This window comes from Neodiprion virginianus, chromosome 2, assembly GCF_021901495.1.
Source record: "Neodiprion virginianus isolate iyNeoVirg1 chromosome 2, iyNeoVirg1.1, whole genome shotgun sequence".
In the NCBI taxonomy this organism is placed as follows: Eukaryota; Metazoa; Arthropoda; class Insecta; order Hymenoptera; family Diprionidae; genus Neodiprion; species Neodiprion virginianus.
The window spans coordinates 31862406-31888491 of NC_060878.1; the positions used below are offsets into that span (position 1 = coordinate 31862406).

The following is a 26086-nucleotide window of genomic DNA, read 5'->3' on the forward strand; positions in this document are numbered from 1 at the left end:
CATCTGTTTCTCTTGTGTTTTAAATCATGTGTACGAATCAACTTTCACCTTATTTTTTCGTTTTTTCCTGTTTTTTTTCTCTAGTTGTTTCACCACTTCATTCTGCTATCTTCAAAACTTTCCTTCTCGCGTAACTCTTTCCACAGTTCTCCTCGTCACGCTGATTCTTCGCTATCATCCAAGTTTTCCCCGATGATTCCTCTCGTTCCCTCTCTCCTCGGTGTTTCTCCTTGGGTCACTCACTTTATCTCCCTCTTTCTCCCCGCCCTCAGTCGTTCTGTAATATAAAGCAAGAAAGACGAATGATCATTGTGTTACGTCAACTGCTGCACCCTCCCTCCCACCCCATTACTCCCATCCCGACATCTATAAGCTCTGCTTCGTGACAAAGAGTCGTTTAACCTCTTCCTGATTAGGCAGTATTATAAACCCTGTGAAGGGCAGCATGCATCCAGGGTGCCCGAGGAGTCCGCACCCCTGCCCCTCACCCTCCTTAATAACAATCCACGTAAGTCACAAATAAGACAATATAATTAATCGAACTCGTCCGCATGCCTCACTCTAACAATAACCAATTATTCATGATATAGCTGACGTTCATTTATTTTTTCGTAATTTATCTTTCACCTTCTCTCTGTCTCTATACACTTTTTACGGACATCAGGCGGTGGAAAATTATACATTTACATTTGTCGTACCAGGTGTCCTTACATTTTTTACCTGAAATATATTTTTCTTTATCCGTATTATACGACACTGCATATGATAATAAAAATCGAATTAGCGAGAGAATCAATGCCGAAGTCTTTGGGGTTACCTGAAAAACATTTCATACCGCTACAATCTACTAAGCACACTTAAACAAATGACAGAGGAATGATGTATGATCGCTGATTGTACAACATGTAAATTATTATTTGACTGTTGCCGATATTTATTCCGTTTTGTTTGTAATAGGTTGTCTTTTTTTAATCGTGTAATTTTATAACGTCGTTTTTTGAGGGTATCGATTAGTATAAAGTAGTAGAAAAGACATTTTCGCCGTCGTTAAATGTTACGTATACCATTGTTATTACGATACAATTATCATCGTTTTTATACCATCGTCATTGCTATAAAATAATCGTTATAACTAAGCAGGTCTTACGTGCATACGTGAATGGGGAATTTGAAAAGGTCGTAAAAATAAATCGAAAAATTATAAGGCAAACGAATAATTGCTTGCGTCGTTATTCGTCCAAACGGGTGGTACTGAAAATAATCTTAAATCCACTTCAACACACTTCCGTGTACAACGAACGAATAGAGGAAATCGAGAAGCGACTTATTCGCGAACGAATCTGCTTACATAAATATCTAACCGAATGAAACGCGCCGACGTAACGTGACGAAAGATACACGCGTCTTGCGTCAACGACGAGAAATTTTTCAATCAAGTACTTTCGATCAATCGCCGTACACAGACTTGCGAAAATGGGAATAAATATCAGGGAAATTGACACGGGAAAGAATTTCAAAATTCGGTGGATTTTTTTTTTCCTACTACGATACGTAAAAACGCGTGTAATAAATGATGATAAGAAATCTAGAAAATCCAAATCAGCAAACGCAACTTATAAGACCGGAATACATTCTGATTTTTTTCGTTACACAACGTGAAACATCTCGATTCTTCAATCGTTGGTATTAATTTTATTTTTTACGTTGTATGTTACGTGATCCACGTCCATCGGTCACTCAGGCCCGCGAGGATTATATCCAAGCAATCGTACACAGAAACACGGTATATCTATTGGCGCATGTAGCGTATGAATGAACGAGGGATTCGATGAATGAATAAGCTAAGCGGGTCAAAAGTAAGAAAAAGAAAAAAAAAAAAAAAAATACCTGCCATTTTTGGAGGAGCAGAAAAAAAAGAGAAAATAAATCGTTACGGTAGCATTCGTAATTTCTATGATTGACACATGGTAAGCTTAATTTTTGGACGCAATCAGATTATTCGTACGGTGTTTTTTCTGTATCGAGAAAATTATGAAAAATAAGAATGGATATCGATAGACAGCGTAAAAAAAAAAATATCGATTAATAATCTCCGCGGTTTATTATCAATACGATATAACTCTGAATCGGTGATAGTTAGGAAAATTCTATCACGGTACTTTTTTATAGAGCGTGATATTTCCTATAAGAATTATGTATTTAGATAGTTTATAAGTCAAGCCGTTTACGAGAAAAAGAAATTCTAAAGTTGTCCATCCTTTTTCATTTATTACGTGTTATTTAAGTGGAAAATTTAAAAAATAAAACAGGCACCTCTAAATCTCAAGTTTTTTTTATAAATATATATATATAAGGTAGTACATAAATATCGTATTATAACATCCAAGGTGGAAAAATTAGTGTCACATGCGCGCAAACACTATACCTATGCATACAACTGTATACATAATACATGAGAATTAGACGGTTTTTTAAGCACGGAAACAGGATACGCGTAGTAAGCGGTAATTAAGTGACATTATAATCTGAATATAATTACGCGTCCAAGATAGGATAGCCGTCCAGTACTTATATTATTATGCCACTCGAGTTGTACGTAGGTAGATAATGAAATGAATTCGAGAGCTGCGGAAAGAAAATGGATCACGCGGAGTGGTTGCTAGATGCATTTTTACGTACGAAGCTGTGTTTCTTTTTTTATGCTCGTTTCCCTTTACTTCTTTCTTACCTTGTCAAATTTCTTCTCCTTCATCTTCTCAACAAAAATGTAGCGGAAATTTCTCTTTCTACCTCTGCATTCTTCGTTGTAATTATATTTAAGGATGAGTACAAACGTCTGGTTGGTTATTACGATCGGTATGATGCATCTCGGCATAACGTGCGGCTATGTAACGTAGAATAGACGCGTAATAATGCTCACGTATACCGAGTGTAGTTCGTTCCCGTCACAAAGCGGCAATAAGTGCGTGTATAATAACGATCGGGTTGTATTATAGAGTCCAAGATCGTGTCGTGTAGACGTGTCAACGATCTTTCGTCAGAAAAATCGTTGCCTCGCGTTGCGTTGCGCCTTGTAGCTTATTATATGACCGCGCTGCGCGCATGTCTATATATATACATATATACATATTTGTATTTATATATATATACAAACCAACATGCGTGTACTTAAGCGTTGCCTAATAAGCCGACGTGCAATGTGTGACTGACTGACTCTCTTCCGCTCTTATTTCTTTTTCACTTTTCTGTTTTACTTCTTCTCTCGATGTCTTCTTAGTGACTTTATTTTTTCTTCTTCTTCTTTTCAAATCTCTCTACCTCCAGAAACAAAGTTAGACTTGTAACGATCAAGTTTCGTGCGTTAAATACCAAAAGGCTTTTGTGACTATTTTCAAATATGGAATACGTATCATGCTACGGTCTCAAAACGCATACTATACGTGTACGATTGTACTATATTATACATTCATATATATATAGATATATAGATATATGCATCTTGCAGGGTAGCATGAAACGATGCATGCATCGTATCGGCAATTTCAAGTTCTTTAATATACGCATATTAGGATAGTTATTAATACGGTTGTTTTTGAATTTTTATGCTCCCAGGGACTTGAACGCTTTCAAATTAATAAAAAACATATCCTAAAATTTCAATTCTCTACATCGCTAACTCTAAGATAGCCCGCTTTGCAATCGAAGTATCTTCTGGAAATAGCATGGGAAGAACTTTTTTGCTCTTTAAAGTTTTATAAGTCGTTGAGGAATATACCGAAAATAATGGAAAATAAATATTTTTGTAGAGAGTTGAACGTTTTAAAAAAAAAGGTCCGATGCATAAAATTATGTTGCATATGTTAATTAACGATCAAAGTTTAGTCAAATTCGTTAGACACACGTGCGTGTGCGAGTGTGAATTGAATTCGAACCAGTTTCAGAAAGAGAAAAAAAAAACCACACACGCACAGACACTACGAGGTGTTTAAATAAATATACTTCTAATTTATAAGTTACTTGGATATTTGTACATTATAGAACACACGTACGATTATCGCAGCAAACACACTCGCTTTGCACGTATAGATGTGGATATTATGTTGATATGTAATAATATATATCTACATTTTACACGTAGCAAAGGCGGTTGTGAAATTACCAAGTTTTTCGAATTTTAACCATAAATTAAATATGGCGGTTAATTGATCTCGGCCATTAGCATAAATAAATTCTAACGCCTCATCTCGCGTTACATATACAATTATACACCAGCTTTACGCTGTATAAGAAACACGAAGCATTCGTAATCTCGCGTGGGAAGCTGTGTGTGTATCCAATATTTACGCCCATGATATGGCTATCCGACTAAAAGATATACATATTCTGACCCATTAAATTTCCCCGAACTATACGTCCAATAACGTAAATCGGCAACATCGTCGTAATACAGATATATAAGAATGTGTGTACAGACGGTAAATTTATAATATATAAGACTAATTGGTCACGTGTATTAATATATCTACAGCTAATAAACTGTACGGTAGTTACACGACGATTGAAAAAACGGGAGGGGAAAGAATTAATAAACGTAGGAAAAAAAGGAAAACTTTGGTAAACAACGTATAATATCGAGTTTTGACGCTACGGATTTACATCCCGCCACAATTATTCGGTATCTTCAATAATTGGTTGAATCTTTTTTTTTTTCACATTTCACCGCAGTCTCCCAGCAACTCATTCGCACGATTCCTAGACAAAATTTCCCTACAGACAACCTTGGCATTGTATACCGTACGAATGTTTGAATTCGAGTAGTACGAAGTCTGAGTCAACGATTTAACCGCGGGTATTTTAGACAAAATTCTTCCGCTCAGCGGACTTGATTTGCTTATTTTTTTGCAATCGACAATTAATCATCGATAGTTGAACTCTTTAGCATGTAACAGCAAAGCGTAAATTCGAACGAAAGAAAATTTAATCATTTTTCGTACCTAATGCGCGTATAATAAATTAATATTCAGTTATCAAACCAATCAATATCAATTAGTCGGGGTCTATATTACTCGTTGGCGATTAAAGTTATCTACTTTACTAGTTTCTTCTTCTTCTTATTCTTCTTCTCGCGCGCGTGTTCCGCTTTCCTCTTTCATTCCTTTTTACATCATTTCTTTCACTCATTTCTCATGTGTATTTATGTGTGTGTATATATATATGTGTGTGTGTGTGTGTGTGTATATATATGCGTGTGTATACGTGTAATATACATAGACAAGCGGAGCCGCGAAGACGAGAAGTGTTGAAGGGAAATATTAATGTCAGGACATTTGTGATGACCGCACGATTATATGTATGTATACTCGCTTAAAGCCGTGCCTATTTATCTACCGTGTAAATTTATACACGTATATGCATATTGTATACGTATAAGACAGAGGAGAAATGTCGCCTCGGATATTACGCTGCACGTATAACACTAATGCACGCACATAGCGCTGCCGTAAAATCGACACCGCGTCGCAATTCATCGCTACTTATACTCAATCCTGTAAAACGGATAGGTGTAATTATATAATGATTATAACGATAATAAGATTATGAATAGGCGACTATTAAATGAAAATTCAACAAAGTAAAAGGTAGAAAAAAAAGTCAGAGAAAAAGAAACACGAATAGGACGGGGGCGAAGAAATTACATAAGAGAAGGAAAAAGACTGCATCGTGAACAAAAGTATCAACACTTCGTGATTAACCGCAGGTGAGCATGTATATATGTATTTTTATTATTGTCATTATTGTTTTTAGTGAACGATTCTCGGTTTTCCTATCTAGTTGAAAATTTTAATTTTCCAAAATACATCTCAGAATTGTAGAAAAGTAAGAAACTAGAAGAAGAAAGGAGAAGAAAAATTCAACTCAAACGGGTCATTAAAACAAATTCGTCTGACATGATTGAGTAGATGAAAGAAAAAAATATCATGAAAAATACGAACAAGTATACGAAGATATTGTAACAACGAAAAGGTGAAAATAAACTATAGGAGAAGAAGAGTCGGCGAAGGAGAAACGCGGGCGTGCAGACGCTAAATTTTTATACTATCTGTTATACCTGGTTGTATAATAAATGTATATAAGAGAATTGTTGTGAGGTTTGAGAGCTGTGAGCGGGCGACGATAACGGACATTGTTTGCGGGTCAGAGGAGATAAGAGTCACGTAAGAAAGATGGATTTCGATAAGGAAATTCACCGTGGGTTTTACATTATTATATACGAGCTGCGGAGCATATTATATACGACGCGTCGGCGTAGAAACGGGTTGAGTTTGGGGCGGTGGCGGCGGTGGGGGTGGAGGATGTGGTGGGAAGGGAAAGGAAAAAGGAAACAAGGCAGCCTACTGACAAAAGCTTTAAAAGCTGCTGTATAAGTGACGCCGTTGCTGCTACATCGGAAGGTGTACATTTTATTTTTCTCGTCAGGGCGTTCTTCCCGCGTTTTTCTGTTCCATTTTTTCGTTTTTCTTTTTTTTCTTTTTTCTTTTTTTTTTTTATCTTTCTTCCTCACTTTTTTCCACACTTATTACCGTTATCATTGGCACTTGCTCGCGGTGTGAAATACCGAAAGTTTATCAATTGCAGAGGGTCATCAGGTAGTAAATATACGTATTTACACAATGCATATCGTGCACGGTTTTATATGCACAGCGGGGATAAATGACGGTGTGAAATTCTAGACGGTAGATATACATGCAGGTCAGCGTGATCCTGTAATGGACCATTGAAAACAAAAAGAGAAGCCGAAGAAGAAGTCAGGAGTGAGATTAGGGACGCCGTGTCATATTCATACATGCGATGTGCGTAGAGATTCTTAAAAAGTGATGCATAGTAGAGAGATACTTGAATACGTGCGTCGGCTGGAACTGTTTTAAAATGAGAAACAAAACGTACGATAAAAAGGAAAAAAAAAAGAATGAAAAAAAAAAACATGAACGCCCAAAATAGGAATGACAAGATTGTTCGGAAAAGAGAATCAAGAATAAACGGTCTTGAATCGCGTATCACGTGATATTCACTATAAAGTTTTTCGTGTTGTATTGCGATAATCTTGGATTCAACGAAGAAAAGAAAAAAAAAAACACCAAATGAATAAGAAAAAAGATCCGCACACAATGATACCGTACAGAAATCTTACGCTCGAACGGATCGATCGAATATATGTATATAAATCGCCTGAAGACAAGAAAAATTGAGGCTAATTTAATCTACGATAGGAATAGAATTCCAACGTATTTTCGTCATTCGCTTAGCACGGTAAACTAAACAAACAGATTTAACGTTGCAATTACGAGAGAAAATTTATCATTTACATTTTTATTACATTTTAAACAATATACAAACTTTGTTGTAACCATGCTAACTTTGCTGTAATTTTTTATGCAATCGTGTAAAAAATGAAATTTTTCTCGATGTTCTTACTTCAATTCGACTTATGTCAATTCAAAGATACGAATTACAGATCGAAATAACCTCAAAGGAGTTAATGAGGTACTCGTCACGTGCATGTTACATATGCATATAAGTCTACGAACCTGTAAAACGGACCTGTGATTTTTATCTGAAAAATACCAACATGACAAGCAAACCGCAGGTGCCTAAACGCGTGTCGGAAAAAATGTTTAAATTAATTTATGCAAAACACGCAAGTCTCCGTATCTCTCCCTCGCTTTCCGTTCTAAGAGAAAAAAAAAAAAAAAAAAAATGAAAAAGAAAGAGGAAAACACCAAGTACTCGTTGCAGTTTATACTTTTCAATAACTGTCCTCATAATAAATTTCCGACTCTTAAAAAATCCATTCCGAACCGAGTATACCTATACGCCTAACGCGTCGTCAAACAAGCCGATCGTTGTCAAGCTCGCGGGCGATTATCCCGATTACAATAGTCTATATATAGTATTATCTTACCGTTTGCTTTTATTACGTTTACCATATACACAATGCGACGTGTATCGGTGTCACAAATGTGTACGCATATCATCGCCACGATCAAAGTATCACCGACTATTCGCCTGTAATGGAAACTTTGTAACGTATTACGCATGCTGTACACGATATAAAGATATACATACTTATACCGTAGAATCGCATTTAATATTTATCAAATGTTCAGGTACAAATGTCTGCATACATGTGTATATTTATATATACACACTCATCCTCAGTCGTACGTTGGCAAAGCGTGTATTCGAGTAAGTCGTGTACATATGTAGGCATGTGTTATAGATACGTATAATATTATATAGGTACGTATGAATGGCGTACGTTTGTGAGTAGATTTCTATAAATAACATTCGTCGCCAAAAATTTAACACGGCCAGTCACGTTTTTTCACCTCCGCGGTTAACCCAGAGGCAGCATCTTGTTATAATATACATCGTATACAAGGTATAACGCGAGTATCGTACTTGTGTGAATAATAAGATAAGAGAAAAGGGTAAATACGGAAGAGTAAGATGAAAAAATTTACGGATGAATAGTATACCTCGTTACAGTTTCGTGCAGATTTTTTTAAACACTGATGAGAACGAACGGAGTATTCGGAAATTTGCCAATTTTTCGATAGAAGGTTGCAGCATCCGAATGGAGATGGAGATATCGCGGAGGCTGCAGCGGGCAATAAGATTGACGACGATGTGCACCTTTAAGGAATGTCTCGTGAAAGGGTAATAAAAAATAGAAAAATACTTTAAGAAATAACAGCGAGCAACTTAAAGGCGATTCTTCAGCAGGATATAAAATTTGATGTATCTAATTATCGCTTCTGCATACGAAGACGACGACTGTAGAATGTACGTTAGAATGTAGGTGAAATACCGTCGGTCCAATCGTTTGGGAAATACCCACGTTTAGTGACCCACAAAACATTCCCAACATACATCGTTATTATGCTGTATAATTGTCTTTGTTTCACAAGCTCATCGTGTTCCTCCCTATCCATGATATCTCCGTAGAAAAGTGTTTTCAACTTTCGATCTTCGCGTACGAAATCGAATTAGATTTTCCACCTCGGTGGAAGACGAAAATAAGAGCGAAAGTAAAATTCTGCTAATTTATCGCAATGCAATGCATGCAGTCAGTGACGGTAATTTAGGTAAAATATTCGAAGATACGAACGTATAACAACGAACATTAAAGTGTATAATTAACGCTGTGTGAAAATTCCCAATATTATGAAAACACATTCGTTAGCCTTAATTAATCACCTGAGAAACGATGGAAAGAAAAATATCCAAAATTTCGGAAACTGATAGAATTTTTAAAAAATTGTAAAAAAAAGGAGAAAATGCATGGGTATGAGCTCGATCCGTATTATCCGCCCAACATTCACAGATGTAAAAAACCTGCGAGAAGAGTTTCGTTAGGATTTTGTTGTCTAGCTGTAGATAACGTACATACGTATATAATGTACAATGTTTGTAGATATGGCAAAGCAAGGAATGTGATGAATTTCGAGGTGTGGCCTCCTACTTCTCTCTTTGCTAGTAGACGCGGAATGGCGATGTGCAGCGTGTAAGATATCGTGTGTCATGGATCAAGGAGCGGGGGAAATAACTGAGGAATATACCCGCCTCAATTAAAATATGTACACCCAGAGAATTCGCTCTACGGCTAGAAACACTCCGCGGAATACTCGATACCTCCTCCTTCCTTCTCCTCGCTCCTCGCCTCGGCATGCTGTCGAATTAATGCGATATCTCTAAGGTAAGTAGGTAGCTAGGTAGGTAGGTACTAACTCCTTTCCATTCATCAGCTGACCGGTGGAAGGGGAAATTCACAATAGGTAGCGCGGATAGAGGGGCGGATAATAACTGGCCAGGCAATTTCACCCACATGTAAAATTCAATCCGTGCGACGAGTCTCCAATTTTGGCAATTTTTTTTTAAATCGAAAATTACTATAAGTTCGAAAGAAATGCCGAGTTTGAAAAGTTCCGAATTTCGTGACGGCGGGATTAGAGTAAAGAAATCAAAGATTGACGGAACATCAAAGTTTCGAATGGTCCGAAAGCTGACGGTCAAAGTTCCGAAAGTGCTAGGTTCCGAAAAGACAAAATGCCTAAAGGGCATAACTTTTACAAGTCAAAGTTGCGAAAGTCCGAAGATGAGAAAATATAAAAATCTGAAACATCGTAATTCCAAATGATCGAAGGTTTTCAGTTCTGTGAGTTTCTGGCTTGATGAAGTTGCACCACTTTCATCTTTCTTTGTTATCGATTTTCGTTATTTTTACATTCGGAATCCTGGTCATTAACGTAACTTGAATTTTTGAACCGTCCTTTGGGTTTCCGACCATTCGAAACGTTGTTGTTTGGTAAAAGTTTGGTCTCGTTACTTCAATTGTCCCCACCAAATGATTCGGAATTAGGCGCTGTCGGGACTTTGAAAATTCAGAACTTCAACCCCGCCCCGATTGGTAACAGTTTACAATGGTTGAAAAGAGATAAAAAGATGAAAATTATAAACCACACGAGAAGGATGAGCTGGTTTATTTGAAGGATGGATGCGTTCAGGGGTTACTTGAGATTCCGGAGAGGATTTGTTTGTTATACAATATGCATACTGCGGGTTTGAGAGACGGCTAAGAGTTGATGGGGACGGAAGAGGAGAGACAGGCAGGTGCCGAGATTCATCCCCGCGTGACGTAACGACATCCGGTTAACGTGTGTCGCCCTCTGGACGTTCTGTAAACTTGTATATATATATATATATATATATATATATATATATATATATATATATATATATATATATATATATATATATAATGCATTACGTTTACGCGATACAAATGTGACGAGAACTCACAGTTCAAATATTAAGCCGCGTCGATGAGCTTTTGACACTGAGGGTATAAGAAATTAATTTGACTAATAAATGTACGCAGCCGAAACTAGAGTATATTAAGCGGAAACAAAGATTCGTACACTCTTCGGAGATTAAGAACGAGTGAGAAGATAGCAATATAATAACTAATTCTCCGTCAAACGGTGTGAATTCACTATTTTAATTTAAATATTTGTAAACAAATAGTTTGACGTAACTCGTGTGAATGATTAAATTTAATAAAAAAAAAAAAAAAAAAAGTGGTGTTCGGAAAAGCAAGGAAACTTAATTCATACAATTTTATCTTTACTTATTGTTAGATATTGGAAAAGATAAGAATTTCCCAGAAATTTGATTAATGAAGAAAAATAGAAAAGTTTTCATTGATAAGCTAATCGAGTGATAATATTATTTCAAAGTACACCAACATGACTGTCTAGTATAAAAAATTAGCCGTCTCAGATTCATTGTCCCCAAGTGTACAGTGCAATGGTTGAATATTTCGACGTTTACGTTTCAAGTTTTCTTTTACCTTATCAGTGCAATTTTCCCCTCCAGTTTTTAATTATTCTTATCGGAAACAAAAGGAAAATGAACAAAAATGAAAGAGAGACGAAGGGAAGAAAGGAATGATTTTTCATTCCGTAAAGGGGGCTGGCCGATTTTTTTTTTTTTTCTTTGCCCTAGTCCTACCCTAAAAGAAGACAAGAGGCGACACTCCGTCGGAACTTTTCCACATACGCTCAGCAAAGCAAAGCAGGCAAGAGCGGCTTCTAAAACCTCGTCGCCTTTGCCGTCGCGTCGTCGTTCGGTCTTTTAGCCATCGGCGGTGGCAAACCAAACAGGCAAGGAGGATCGCATTTGCCGAGAGCATGTGCAGCAGCGCACGAAAGGTCATATAATGAGTATCGTATTACCGAGGGTTCGGGATTGTGGGACTTCTGCAACACACGTAAAACCCCGTCACTCCACGAACCCCCGTAAACCCCCTTAAAACCCCCACACTGCAGGGACGGGGATTTCAGATCCAGAAATTGTGCAGGACTCGCGACGGGCGGCCTCCTCTACACGTATGTTGGCCTGCGTGCTTTCTGCGCTACGGGCACTATTGCAAGAGAATTTCCTGACGTGAACGAGAGAAGGAAAAAATTCAGAGAAGAGGAATGAGGAATAATGATAAAAAAAAAGAAAAGAAAAGAAAAAAAAACCAACATCCATGACTCGAATTACCAGACCCTGTATGGCGTGGAAATAATTTTTTTTTTCCCATCACTTTCGCCATCGTACCGTTAAAGAAAACGACTTTGCCGATTTTCTCAAATTGCAGTTATCCAATTCATTAATATTAATTGTAACGAAGAGTGTGAATATAAATTATCAAATAATTGGTAGCTAAAAATTTATATGCGTCATATTTTTTTAACGTAAAAATCAAGAGAACCAAGATAATTAATACTCAATCACTAGATATTTGAAATGAGTTTTTTCGTACAACATCTCCGCATATGTATTATACAATTATCAATTTGGGGGTTGGTGATGGGATTTTTTGGCAAATTAGTACACCATATGTGGCGGTCGATTGATCAATTTGTGGCCATATCCATGAAGGATAAATTGAGGCCTCGCCACAGATGGTAGGAAACGGTTAGGCCGGTTCTTACCACTGAAAAAATTTGATTCTCCATCGATTTGGCACTGTAGATATTCTTTTAATATTTCCTTCTACGATATATTTTCTTTACAATTTTTAATACCCGATTCAATACATTCGTATACAAGTATCAGAACCAGATAAAATATTTAAAAAAAAAAAAAAAAACAACAAGACAATATGGACTCAAACCTTTTTGCGTAATAATATTACAAGACTATGAAATATGGGGTGAAAAGTGTCATAATAACGAAATTGAAAAGAAGAAGAAGAAGAGAAGAGACACTGGGAAGCGAATCGTGAATTCTGTCTATTTTTTGTAATTATATTTCACTACGCAGATTTATGAAACAGTAGTTCTGGCATAAGGTTGAAGTTCGTAATGTAATTTATGCACAGCGATACATTTTTAGAAAAACTGGTTATTTCACAGTATTATTATTGTCTTAAATTTGCTAATCCGTAACACAGCATCAACACACTCGTATAATACACGTGCAATATATGTATTTGTAAAAATTAGCCAGTTAAAAATAATTCCAAAGTTAGGAAAATAGTAATTTCCCTTTGAACGATCGTTCATTACGTTAGCTTTGCCAGGTTCCATCCCTTATTCCGAAAGTGTATCATTTCCGCCAATCAGCAGCAGCAGCAGCAGCAGCAGCAGCAGCATGCAGATGCAACGTGCACGATGAAGGATAAAAGCTGCGTCGCGTCAAGTATAAACTTGGTCAAAGTTACAAACTTATAACACGTAGCAGGAAGTACGATCCGGCAGGTAGGCTGCAGCTAGATAGACAGATAAAAACTTGAGATAGGTGGGTACAGGGCGGAGGGTTGAGCTGAGGTGTAAGGGCAGAGTAGACGAAGGTTCACGATGGGCGTAAAACGCGTAGTATAGAAAGTTGGCCGAAGCCGAAGCCGAAGACCGGCGTAGATGGAATTCGAGCGTGACGGCGAGGGCATATTGCGTTTGCAGGAAAGATAAATGGTTTTTGCTCACTCACCCTCTTAACCTAGCCTAACCTTCCCCCGGTCCCTTCGCCCTTCAGGGCTGCTTAGGTGTCGGAGGGAGTCCTTCGCTGCTCGCTGCAGGGCTGCAGGGCAAGCAAAGCTAAGCTAACCGAACCAAACCGAGCCCTTAGGCGAAGGGCTGTGCCACAATGAGAGCGCTCAGCATCCGGCTTCTTCGCTTCGGATGCGCACCCACACACGAAAAAGGGCCGGGCCCAAATGTTGCTCGACGAGTGCGCAGTACCGACGACCCACCCCCACCCTCGTCGCCATCTCCTCATCCTATCCTGTCCTGTCCTATCCTAGCCTAGCCTGCCCCATCCCTTATCCTTCTTCGTCGCACGGGGCAAGAAGGGAATAAATGTTGCAGGCGCACAAACCCGGGAGAGGGAGGGCGAGAAGAGGGAGGAAATGAGGAGAGGAGAGCGGCGATACGTGACGTGTAGATGTACGTGACCAGCAGTCGGCCTTCGGTAGTTTCGTAGTTCCTGCAGGGTTCTACGCTCCGTGTATTTTGTATATGGTTTGGGGGTGCGGAGAGCACGCGGCGTCCCTATATATCTCGCTCGCTCTCTTTCTCTCTTGCTTTCTCTCCGCGCGTTCATTTGTCACACGTCGACGCGCGGTGCCGGAGAAGGAATAAGGAGGAAACCGACGAGAAGGAGACGGAGGAGGATTTACATTTTTTGCACATCAGTTGCTCCGGCGCCATTTTACTTTACCGGAGAAAATGACTTTTTTCTACATTCTCGCTCGTAAGTTCTCTCTCTCTCTCTCTCTCGCTCTCTACCTCTCTTCTTTTTCCTTCGTTTTCCGTGTTATTTTATTCCTATCCTCTCTATCCGCATCTTTTTCCAAAAGCCAACCTTACCTGCACCGTCACGTTTTTGCGGAACGTCAGAATCACCGGGTTATCATCTATCGGTACGTGCAATTTCATTATTTTTTTGCCCTCTTCTCGTTTAAGAATGAATTCGATATAGACAAGAATAGTATCGCACCGCGTTTACATTCGCAACATTTTTTACACTTTTCAATTCGTTTTTTCTGTAGCTATATAATTCCTCATTTGATTCTGCAAATTATCTTCCTCAAGTCATGATGACATATGTTCTTCATTTCCCAAAAACGTACGTTTGCAGTTACACAAAATGGCTTTAGAGAGATAATGTTCGAAATTTTGTGCCTCGTACAATTAAACAAGAAATTTCAGTGTTCAAGTATTCGAAAAGGCTGCGAATCGCAAGATTATGTTAGTGGACGAAGCTTCATTTCAAAACGTAAGATGACCGTCACATTTTCGAATTACTGAAAATATTTGATATTTTTGCTACGAAACTAAACACGCAAGTTTTTTTTTTACGTTTCAAATTTCAACCCCGTACATACCTTAAAATACACACGTAGCAAGGGAGGAACTTCGTAGAACCCAAAACTATTTCTACCGAACGAGACTTCAGGTACAAGAAAGAAGGATATTAGATATAGCCTAAGATAAATCTGAAATACGCACTCGTTTGTGTGTACAATACATAGATATATGTATACATAAGATACTTTGTATATACGACACAGCCAAGCTCTGGGCAGGCATAGGCATACATTTACTCATCTATGTATGGTGTATGCCAACACAAAGACACCGATTCGCCATGGGATTAGACTCTGGCTTCAGCAGCAGCGCCAACAGCAACAGAAACAGGTATGGAAAGAGCTGCATGCGTATTATGCATACGCATGTGTGCGCGCGCGTGCGTCTATGTGTATGTGTGTACATACGTATATATGTATATATGTATATACATAGAAGTGCAGGGAAAAAGGCGTTTCACATGGGTTCCCACAAAACATTTGGCCATATTATTTTTTTTCCCATCCACCATCCATCCTTCTCTCCGTTTTCCGCCCTTCTTCTTTCTTTCCTCCGCCCAATACCCTGTAGGTATATAAAATATATAAGGGATGCAGCGTGTAAGTTCCAGGTATAAGGTCGCCTCTGCACCTCGTGTGCATCACGAACACGACGCCTTCTTAAAAATGCATTTGCAGCAGCAACGGCAGCAGCTAGGATTTCGATTCACGCGTGCGTTCTGTGCGATTAGGCTTGCACGTACGTGTGAGCGTGTGCGTATGGAAGGGATGCGCGGCATACCTGCTGCTGCAGGGATTTTAGTTGCACGTAATACACGAATGAGAAAAATAAACCGAAGAAGAGATGATCCCGCGAGACTAATCGTCAATGTCCTCCGAATGACGGACCATTAATATTGGCCAAAGATACAAAGATTATCACCTCTCCGGGGACTTGCGTCGTATATATATATATATATATATAGGTACATACGTACCTCTGTCAATGGACGAGTATGTGGAACCATGGATCCGAGACTCGAAAATGTACCATAAGTATCTGGGAATACGACGGCTTTTCATTTATTTAAGTAATTATGTCACGCTGTCTCGAAGGAAAATCGCGTGATATATAATACGAATTGGTAATATCGTTTGGTCATGTTTTACGTAGTTAGTTTATATACAACGTTTTGTTGAGTGCAACTGACGTGAGTGAGGTGTTCAATGTTGTACCTACCTACGTATAATCTATCATACTCCTTAGATTTTACGTAACGCAAGTTTGCCGAAGGATATCAATATTATTATTGTACTTGATACGTGATATAACGCAAGGATGAAAGAGATACTCGAGTGGAAAATTCGATAGCTGCTGTCGTATTAATCCTGCAGAGACAACGATCTGACGGGATTTAGACGTAATGCGACGTGACGTATCTCTCGTTTAAACGTAAACGTGATAATTTAACGATAAAGAACGGAGGAATACATTTAAGAATGTATTGTGTCGATTAAGTGTTACGTTACGTATTATCGATATTCGTACGAAGAAAGGCTCAAGAGAAAAGATTGAAAATGTACGAAAATTTGTTAATTTCCATTTTTCCTAGGATAAAACCCCCTGACGTTTTCCTGACCTTTCCCTGACTGTTCACGTCAAAAATTCGAGAATTTTCTAACGTTTTCTAACCAAATTCAGGTAATGTTGGGCAGCAGGGGTGTAGGGGTGCTAAAATTTTGCGGGTCGGGTAAAATGGCTTACTTTCGAGGAGGGTAGGCGAAAATTTCGAATGACCCAAAAATTAGGGGTAGCAGAAAATCTCGAGTCAACAGAAAATCCCAAGTTCTCCGAAAATCTCGGGTTTGCCGAAAAGTGCGGAGTTTTTGAACATTTTGGTCACGGCTCTTTTCGCTTGTCCATAAATACCAGGATTTCTAAAGTGGACAGAGATTTTCAAAAATTTCAGACTTATGTTCTCTCTCAAATCCCGGAAACTGAAGAACAATTCCATAGCCGTCTGGAATTACTAGTTCTAAAGGTTCTACCATATTCTCGAAACATCCAACCGGAGGTTCACCGAAAAATATAATCTCGAATTCTTCCCTATCTGCTTCATTAGCACATTGTCGTGAAATAATTTTATTATCGACCGGCAAGGGTGTCCGGGTGCTGAAATTTTCAGTGTCAGGTCGGGTAAGATGGATTACTTTTGGGTCCGGTACTCGGAAGATTTCGGGGCCGTCAAAAAAACTCAACCCGAACCCAAGTTCAAGTGCCCGAGATTTCGGGTACCAGCGCACCCCTGTTGGGCAGCTATTACGACAAATAGTGCCAAAAGTTGTACACTGTGAATATCGTAAATTACGCACTATTGCTTCGTTTCGAAAGTTGGCTTAACTGAATTTATACAAAGCATGGCTGAAGTTTGAAAATGATTTGTACAAGAAGTACGTTTTTCCCTCTGGTCCGTCATAATTGCCTGACTTTTCCCGATAGAAGAAATTCTCTGACTGTTTCCGTCAAAATACGCGTGCGTACGTGTTTAAATAATTAATCGCACCTTTTGGATAATTTCAGGGAATCCCTGGTTACGTAAGAATAATAAGCAACCAACATTATCCTGCGCACATCTCGGGTACCAGGTACACACGTTCACTTCCGAGTTATAACAAGTGTAATCAACGAACGAGTGAGTGAATTCGGGTATCGATTAAATAACCATCGGCTGTCTAGTCGTTAAGAGACTTTGAAGACCTGTAGACAAGGGAGTCAAACACGAAGCGCTTAACACGTAGAGACGCCGCGTTAATACGTTCAAACCAGATATAAAAATATTTCAAACAAACGAACACGACCAAATAAACGAATAATTCATCAGATTATAAGTATTTCAATACGCGTGCCGATTGGATCAATTTTTTTTTTTTTACCGACATTTACGCTGTGCGGGAGGCACGATTGTTACGCTTAGAGGATGTATTTACAAAAATATTATATACTTATATATTTTGCGTCAACGTCCTTGCGGAACAGGAAGCACCGAGTACGATACGAAAATTTATCGATAAAAAGAGGACTCGACGGGAAGCTGTTTCGACGGAGTCGCGTCCGTGTTACGTTACACACACACGCACACGCACACACACATGCAGAGGCGCCATGCGCGTAACTTTGTATAACAATAGCCGAGCGAGATCCGGATGCGGATACAAGTCTCGATTGCGCGCTCATTTTCTTCTCACTCCCAAGTCACAAGGTATATATTTACTCGTAATACGACAGCCGATAACGGCGTGTATAATATTCCTCGATGAAAACTCCCGAGGAATTCTTTGAGGCTTTCAATTGGGGTGCAAGGGTAAATATGCTGGAAGATTGGAAGATAGGAGAATTTTCAAATGCAGAAAACTTGACATGTGTAGAAATTTGTAGTGTAGAAAACCAAAATAATAAATTTCTGTAAAACACTCGAGTTTTTTCAAATTCAATATCGTCACACCCTTGTATTTTTTGATATTTCTTTTCCTGTATTCTTTCTCCAATTCTTCTCTTAAAGATATTCCGAAAGGGCGAAAAATAAGAAAATCTCAATTAAATCATTGACATATTTGTCTTATCCAAATACGTGTGAACAATTTTCCGGAATCTTTTTCAACGAACAGTTAAATGAAAGACGGAACAGTCGAGCAGCTTGTACTTATATTATACTGAAATCTATACCTACAGTATGATAATCTGCAAGCTAATCGTAAGTTGTAAATTTCAAATTTTCAGCTATCGATAAGCGCGCGTAAGAAACAACAATGCAGAGACAAAAGTGCAGAATTGGAAAACGAAAGAGCCGACGGGTTTTGGTTTCGGTCGAGGCCTCATCCCCCGGACATCATCCCCACCCTGGTCCACCTCGGTGAGGTGCGCGTGTCTAAGTCGTGTGCGGCGCTGCACCCCGATTTATTGATCACACACATCACGTCGTTTTCCTCCTCATCGTCAAGCACACGGCATATCCAGCCGAGGGGTCGACCGCTCAGAAAAAATTGACACGGTGATTGCAGACTGCGGAGACTGCATAAAATTTTTTACGATCACAAGACGTTTCCTTTTTCGCATATCCAACTTTGACTACATGTGACCACAGAAAAATTGCACGACTACTACGATTACAAAAAAAAAAAAAAACCAAAGAAGCAATTACGTGTAATTATCTGTAATCATCATTGATTTTGTTTTTGCCATCCGACGAACAATGAATAAGACTGTCCTACTGGCACGATTTTCAAATTTCATACAATCAAGGTTAAAGTCTTAAAGATTTCACGATTACCTATCGCATTCACGAAGACCGCGATGTGATTGCAAATGATTACATTGATGAAAAATGATTGTTAGATTGCAGACGTTTTCATGATCGCGACGCGATTACAATGATTACAAAATTACTATAATAAGGGGTGACACAATGACTGCTGTAGCAGGCGACCCCTCGTATCTAGCCCAGCCATCCATCCCGTGCTTACGATATTACTGGTTACGCGGAGAGAAAGAGGTACGCGCAATATTGAGTGCGTCCAAAGTCACGCGATCGTCGACACCGAGAGGAACTGCGAGGAGAGGAGAGGAGGGAAAGAGAGGGGAAATTCCATTGCGCTGCAGCCTTGTCAGAGTGAATTTTGCACCATTTTTTATCCCACCCTCGTCGCCGATTTGCAGGCAAGCCGCGAGTCCATCCTCAATGAACGCGTCGGTATTTTGCGATGCAATTAGTTCCGCGGATAGACGGACGCATCGAGTCGTCTGCGGATTCGGCCTCAATTAAAAAGATTAAGCAAGTATTACGAACATTGAAAATCTAATCGATTCGGAACCTTAGAATCATGACTGTTACGTAGAGCTGAGTTTTTGAAACGTGAGTATGATCTCCGTTTCATCGTCGGTCGATCGCAAAGCGACCGATGTACCAATTTCTTTAAAAATTCGACTTTCGCGTTGAATTTCAACCTCGTCTCGAAATAACATTCCTATCAAACTTCGTCCGTTTCAGCATTCAAACGAACTACAAAGTAACACTTCGACAACCTGACTTATATATTACATATCAGCGTTCTAACATCCTTCGAGTTCATGGGACCGAAGCTGACTGCCTCAGAAACGAAGCAATCACAATCAGCAGACGACCGATTTTTGTATGTGTATACGTATGTGTACATATACGCATTGCATACCTACACGTAAGATAACGAGAACACGTTTCAATATCCTTGAGGATAAATTGCTCACCCACTGGGGAATGAAAGTACGTAAGGAATATCGCGCGTTGTTCGTGAATGAAATTTGCGAGTATACACGTGGGAAAACGAGACGTCAGTATTGTAGGTATATTCGCACGGAGAGATGATCGTTGTTTGGCGAAGCGTGAACCGGCGACTTGAAGAACCGCGCAAAGTCGCGCCAAATGTCTATAAATACATACGAGTAGGCACGCTTGAATTCCCTGGCCGCGCGCGTGTGTGTGCGTGTGTGGAAGTCGTGTCATACGCGTATGCCATGCCTGTACATTTTCCTCGCCCGAATGATCGACGCGGCTATGCAACAGTTCGCGTAAAGTTCACCGGAAAACAATGATACTATAGATAAGTATATGCCGCTGTACTACTTGCCGACTATTTATCTACTATAATACCGTACAAACGGATTCTACAAATTCTTCTCACCCTCCTATCTTTCCGTATTTCTGTCCGTTCGCGTTACTCTCTCGACTTCACGCCTTTATCTACCATATGCTTATCGTTTTCACCTTTTTGCGTACGAGTTTCTTTTATCTCGCGGCCAGTTTTTCTGTCATACCTTTTCTTCCCTTTTTTTTTAATTAATTTTTTTTCACTCTTCCCGTTCGTACGCTCTCTTTCGATGATCCGATTCCACTTCCGGATCATCATCCGGCGAACGCTTTGCTGAATTACAATATATGTAGCTCTCGGGCATCTCTTCATTCGTGAACTATGTTTTCCAACAATTATTTTCCGCTGTAATAGTTAATACAGTGTAGCATAATAATGGGCTAAACTTTAAAACGGACTCTCGGTAACCACAAACTTACAAAATATTGCGTACATGATACGAAGTGTATATAATGTATATTCGGAGAAGCTAATGAAAAAAAGAAAAGACATCGACGGAATGATACCGCATTTCGGAAGAAAAATAGGATAAAAAAAAAAAAAAAAACAAAAATGGCGCCACCACCTGAGCGAGGCAACTATAAACGCATAATGGCGTCGCTTCGATCGCTCGGGGTCTCCCGGAAGCAAATAATAACGACGAAAATGTGCGCGTGGCGCCATAAGACTGCATCGGAGTTTAGCGATGGTTATTCGAAGGCGGCTTTTAGTGTTTCTCGAAAAAATCTTACAATCAGAGCTCAAGGCTGTACGAAGGGCCTTGTGTTAGCAGAATAATGAGTATCATTCGCGGCTGATTATCAGGTTATAGTTACGGTAACCGGGTTGCGTTACACGTTGGATTCACACGTGTTGGAAACGCAGACGCGAGATAATTTCTATGATAAAATTAACGAGTACGCGAAGTATGATTCACGGAGGGGAGTGAGTCAAGGTTTTCTTATTTTCGTTTCGTTTCGCGGCTTTCGCGGTATATTTACGCGGATTCGGCGGCGCTCGCTGCGAATACTTAACGTAACGTAGCGTAACGTAACGCGACGCGACGCAACGTAGCGTAACGTATATTAAATGCGCGGGATTACTCGACTTCCATACGCGCATCTGGCCGCACGATGCGAACATAACAGCGCAATGGTAAAACGCGCGGACGATTCAACGAATTAAGCTGGTAATTGTTGTCGATGTTACGAAGCGTATTTCTTTAAGTCACCGTTTCCTGTGTCATTTCACTATCGGAGACGTTACACGTGTATCATGTACGTCTACAATGTATTGGCGATAAGTTTCCGCGCGTTGAGGTTTCCAAATATTATAAAAACGACGACAAATAACTGTAGTATAGCAATGACGATGACGATGATGATAATAACAATAATAATAACAATAGTTTGTAATATTTACGTATTACTCGGGTGTTGCGGTAGCGGATGCGAGAGCTGGTGTACGTACTTAACCCTTTTATCGAGTCGGCGGATATTTGGATCCACACAGAAATGATTAAACTTGGTCGTGCGGTACAGAGTTGTTGGTTTAAATAACGCGTTGTATTCAGTCCCACAATGGAATAATATTTAATTCAATAGTTTTCTTTCAACCTCTTGATACAATTTATCTATTTACTTCCGTTACTTCAATTATTTCTTTATATTTAGTTATTTGTAGAACATATCTATCCCAGTATTGTTTATTCGTCACACCTTCACGAACTTTAATAAACATTTATACGAATGTAATTAACACAACAAAAACAACAACTGCGGTTGCGTAACGCGTCACTATTCCAAATGTCCGTGTTTGTCACTGCAGTTTATTATCAACCGTCTTCTTGCCGCGCTTCCTCATTCACCTTTTCCTCGTTGCTGGTTAAACTTTTTATTCAACTGCCAGTTGCGTGGATTGAAAGAAAGTTCATTATGATCGAGGAATAAGGGAAAAGTTTTTTGCTTCAAACGTTGAACAAATCTTGACAGCAACAACCAACAAATATCCTAGAACGTAAAATACGCGCACACACGAAAAACTCGTCAGTGTCATTTACCACTCGCTCCGTTGGGTAAACGATGAATGAATCAAAGAAAAGTAAAGAACGAAAAAAAAAGACTAAAGAAAAGGAAATGAAAAACGACAGAACGAACAACGAATGAATGAATGAATGAATGAATGAATGATAAGAAAAACGAAAACGATCACCACCATGCGTCGGATCGCAAGCACTCGATGGACGAAAGTTGGTGTTTCTTATTTTTGTTTTTTCGGTTTTCATCCACTCTTCTCAAACACTCGCGTTGTGTATCACAGGTTGATGCTATCCTCGAGAAGACGCGATCCACGGGGTCGGTAAAGCCCCGCGCCGTCAAGAGACAGGGGTTGATGGGTGGAAATCGGGTGGATGGGGCGGCGGGGGAGGATGGGGCGGCGGGGGTGGATAAGGAGGGGCGGGTTGCATTATAACATGTCGCTCCCCTCTAACCTTCCGTCGATCACGCGCGTCTGTATCGTTGTTGTTACTATAATTATTATTGTAACGATAGTCGCTTTGTCGTGATGTCGTCGTCGTTGTTGCGTAGTTACAATAAACAATAAAACTTGGGCGTATGGATTGTATACGTTTGGGAGATAATAATAAGTTTATGGCAGAGGCATGGATGTTTGTATGCATATAAGGTGGGAGGGGGACACACAATTCATCAATCCGCGGCACGACGATAAGGGTTATCGGTATTTGTCTTTTTTTTTTATCTTTACTGATCGAACATTGTTTTATCAACAATATTTAATTCATTTATTCTTTCATCGTTTTTCCAGGAATTTTACTGATTTAGATTTTGTTTTTTTAAGGGTTTGTTTGATGGTAGTTCCGTGGTCTTGTTTTATTCCTTCCTCTTCGTGTTATTTGTTCCTCGTCGTTGTAACATGTCTGGTTTAAGTTCATCCATCAGTCGATGTATGCACCGGTTTTTAACACGTTTATTGAACAATTTGTTGATTATTTATTTGTTTATTTGTTTGTTTAACTTGAGATGTCGTTTAGTCAACCATATTAAGAACTCAAAAATTATAACATCAGCAGCAGTGGTAGTAGTAGTAGTAGTAGCAGTGGTAGTATTGGTAGTAGTAGTAGTAGTAGTAGCAGAATCAGTAGCAAACAGCAGTATCAGCGACAGCAGCAGTAGCAGCAGCAGCAGCAGCAGCAACAGCAGCAGCAGCAGCAGCAGCAACAGCAGCAACAGCAGCAACACAATAACAATAACAACGACGGCAACAGCAACAGTAATAACGGTAACAATAGTAAGGGCGTTTGATTAATTGACAAGCTAACAATAAATCGAAGGGAAAGCAAAAGAAAACAGCAGAAATTGCAAGAAAAACGGTGGTAACAAAGCAGAGTGATAAATTATATAAAATTGAAATAAAATAAAATAAAATAAAAAACTGCACGGTTTATTCCGGAGAGAAAGAATGCGGTAAAATTGATCACGGAAACGATGGAAAAAACAGCGTGATCGCGATGAGGCAAGATAAATTTCAAAGTGAAGAAAAGCAAGGTGAAAGTGAAGCTTCCAAGTTGATGTAAAAACAGTTCACACTAAAAACTGATATTGTCGAAATGTATGGGCGGTAAAAAGGATCGCGCGGTATTTGTTATTACTATTGCGTTATTACGTACAGCAAAAGTGACGAGCGAGGAGTATCCTCGACGAACCTGATTGCTTAGCCGCACACGGAGTTATGGGACCGCTCGCCGCTTAGGCAGGTCTCGCTCGCTGAGCGCCCGCCGGCATTGCGCCCCCCACCACCGACGACTCTCTCTCCGTAAAGCCGCGCGCGCTTCTGTCTCACTCTATCCTCATTGGCTCCCGACGACCGTCGGCCGTCAGCGCGACGTCGGCGGCGGCGGCGGCGGCGGCGGAGGCAACGTCGGTTCGACGCTCGCCCAAAGCTCCGAGCGCTCCGCTTCCCCTCCTTCCCGCGCTCACTTCCCTCGGCGACGTGCGGCGTGACGGACGTTGAGCGCACCGCGTGGCTTTTCACTCTCACCCTTTAAACCTTTGCCTTCTTTTCACCTTATACTATTTTCACGTGGATTGTCTCCCCTCTCCGTCTCTCTCTCTCTCTCTCTCTCTTTGCGGACGAACCTGCGGTCATAAGTCCTGTACGCGTTTGTCCGCCTCGCTGCCGCGCCTCGCTTCGCAATGAAATCACGCTGGCTATTGCGCTCTGCCTTCTCCCCCCTCCTTGCCGAGTCCGACGCCTCCTCTCACCCCGTGCTTACTCAAAGCTTACCGCCGCCAGCGCCCACGCTCTCTCTCCCTCTATCTCTCTCTCTCTCTCTCTCTCTCTCTCTCTCTCACTCTCCCTTAGCGCGCTGTTTCGCTCGCGCTATCGCGCCCGGCGCACTTGCGCTAGCCGTACCCTTCGCCCTTCGCCCCCGACGCCCTGCGTCGTCTACGCCATCGACGCCGCGCCGCCACCTGCCGTCCGCCAATTTCTTGATATCTCCGATCGCTTGCACCGAGGCTGCCTCGTGCGTTTCACCTTCACGAACAGTCTTATGTTTCTGGGTGTCATTATTTCAAGTTGCAAAAACTTCTTTATCGAAGAGACTAACCGTTTGAAACGATATTGCCGTTTGGCGTATAAATGTTCAATTACATGTTTACATGTATGTAAATAATTGTATGGCGACATTTTTATAATATATATATATATATATTTTTTAATTTTATATATATATATATATATACGCATTTTCCAAAAAATACACCTTCTACGAAAAGCTTTTCGATCGTAATCTGGATATTTTATATCAGAGCGTTGAAGCGTTTCCGATATTTTTTCGTTCAGAATTTTCAATACTGTTTTTTACCGCAAGTTGAAACAAGGCGTGAAGCCCTTCCCCCTCTTAATATAACGTCAAAATTGCAGATGATGTTTTTTAGATTTTTTAAACATCAATCCGATGGAATGGATCGGAAAAAAACTACGAACATAAAAGTGTTGTTTGGATTATGGATTTTGGAAAACATTCGCGTAGTACGATTGAAAAAATAAATAAAACCGGGGAACTTCTAATTCATTATTTTTATTTTATTTTTTTTCTTGTCGTTATAAAACAACCATTTTGTGCACGCACGTTTCCTTCTCTGACTGCCTTGTTAAAAACTCTGCAGCGACAGACAAAATCTCTCGGGCCATATCTTATAAGCATAATATACAGGTGAGTAGTTCCACAACTCCGCAGGCGAATAGATACAAATATAGATACGACGGATAAATGAATAGATTAATAGACAGAGAATTTATATTAATGGTTTTTGACAACTCACGTCATATAAGGAGAATTTAGTAATTATGCATTACAAGTAGTTTTCAGTGCACTACAGTGTTTGAATGTATACTTTAGCACTTCAGCAATTATAATCCGACTTGCGGCGCAACGAAATTTATGTTCAAGATCGGCCAGTCAGGTGAGGCAGATGCACTTTTCACTTGACAATAAGAAATATT

At 39.8% G+C, this 26086-nt stretch overlaps 1 long non-coding RNA gene across 1 annotated transcript; it reads right to left on the reverse strand.

Moving 5' to 3' along the window:
* Positions 1–6: 6 nt before the first annotated feature.
* Positions 7–24387, reverse strand: LOC124297104 (uncharacterized). The gene is made up of 2 exons (XR_006906532.1): positions 24246–24387; positions 7–277 (listed from the first exon to the last, which is right to left on the reverse strand). It is a non-coding gene; the product is annotated as an uncharacterized LOC124297104 (long non-coding RNA).
* Positions 24388–26086: the final 1699 nt, after the last annotated feature.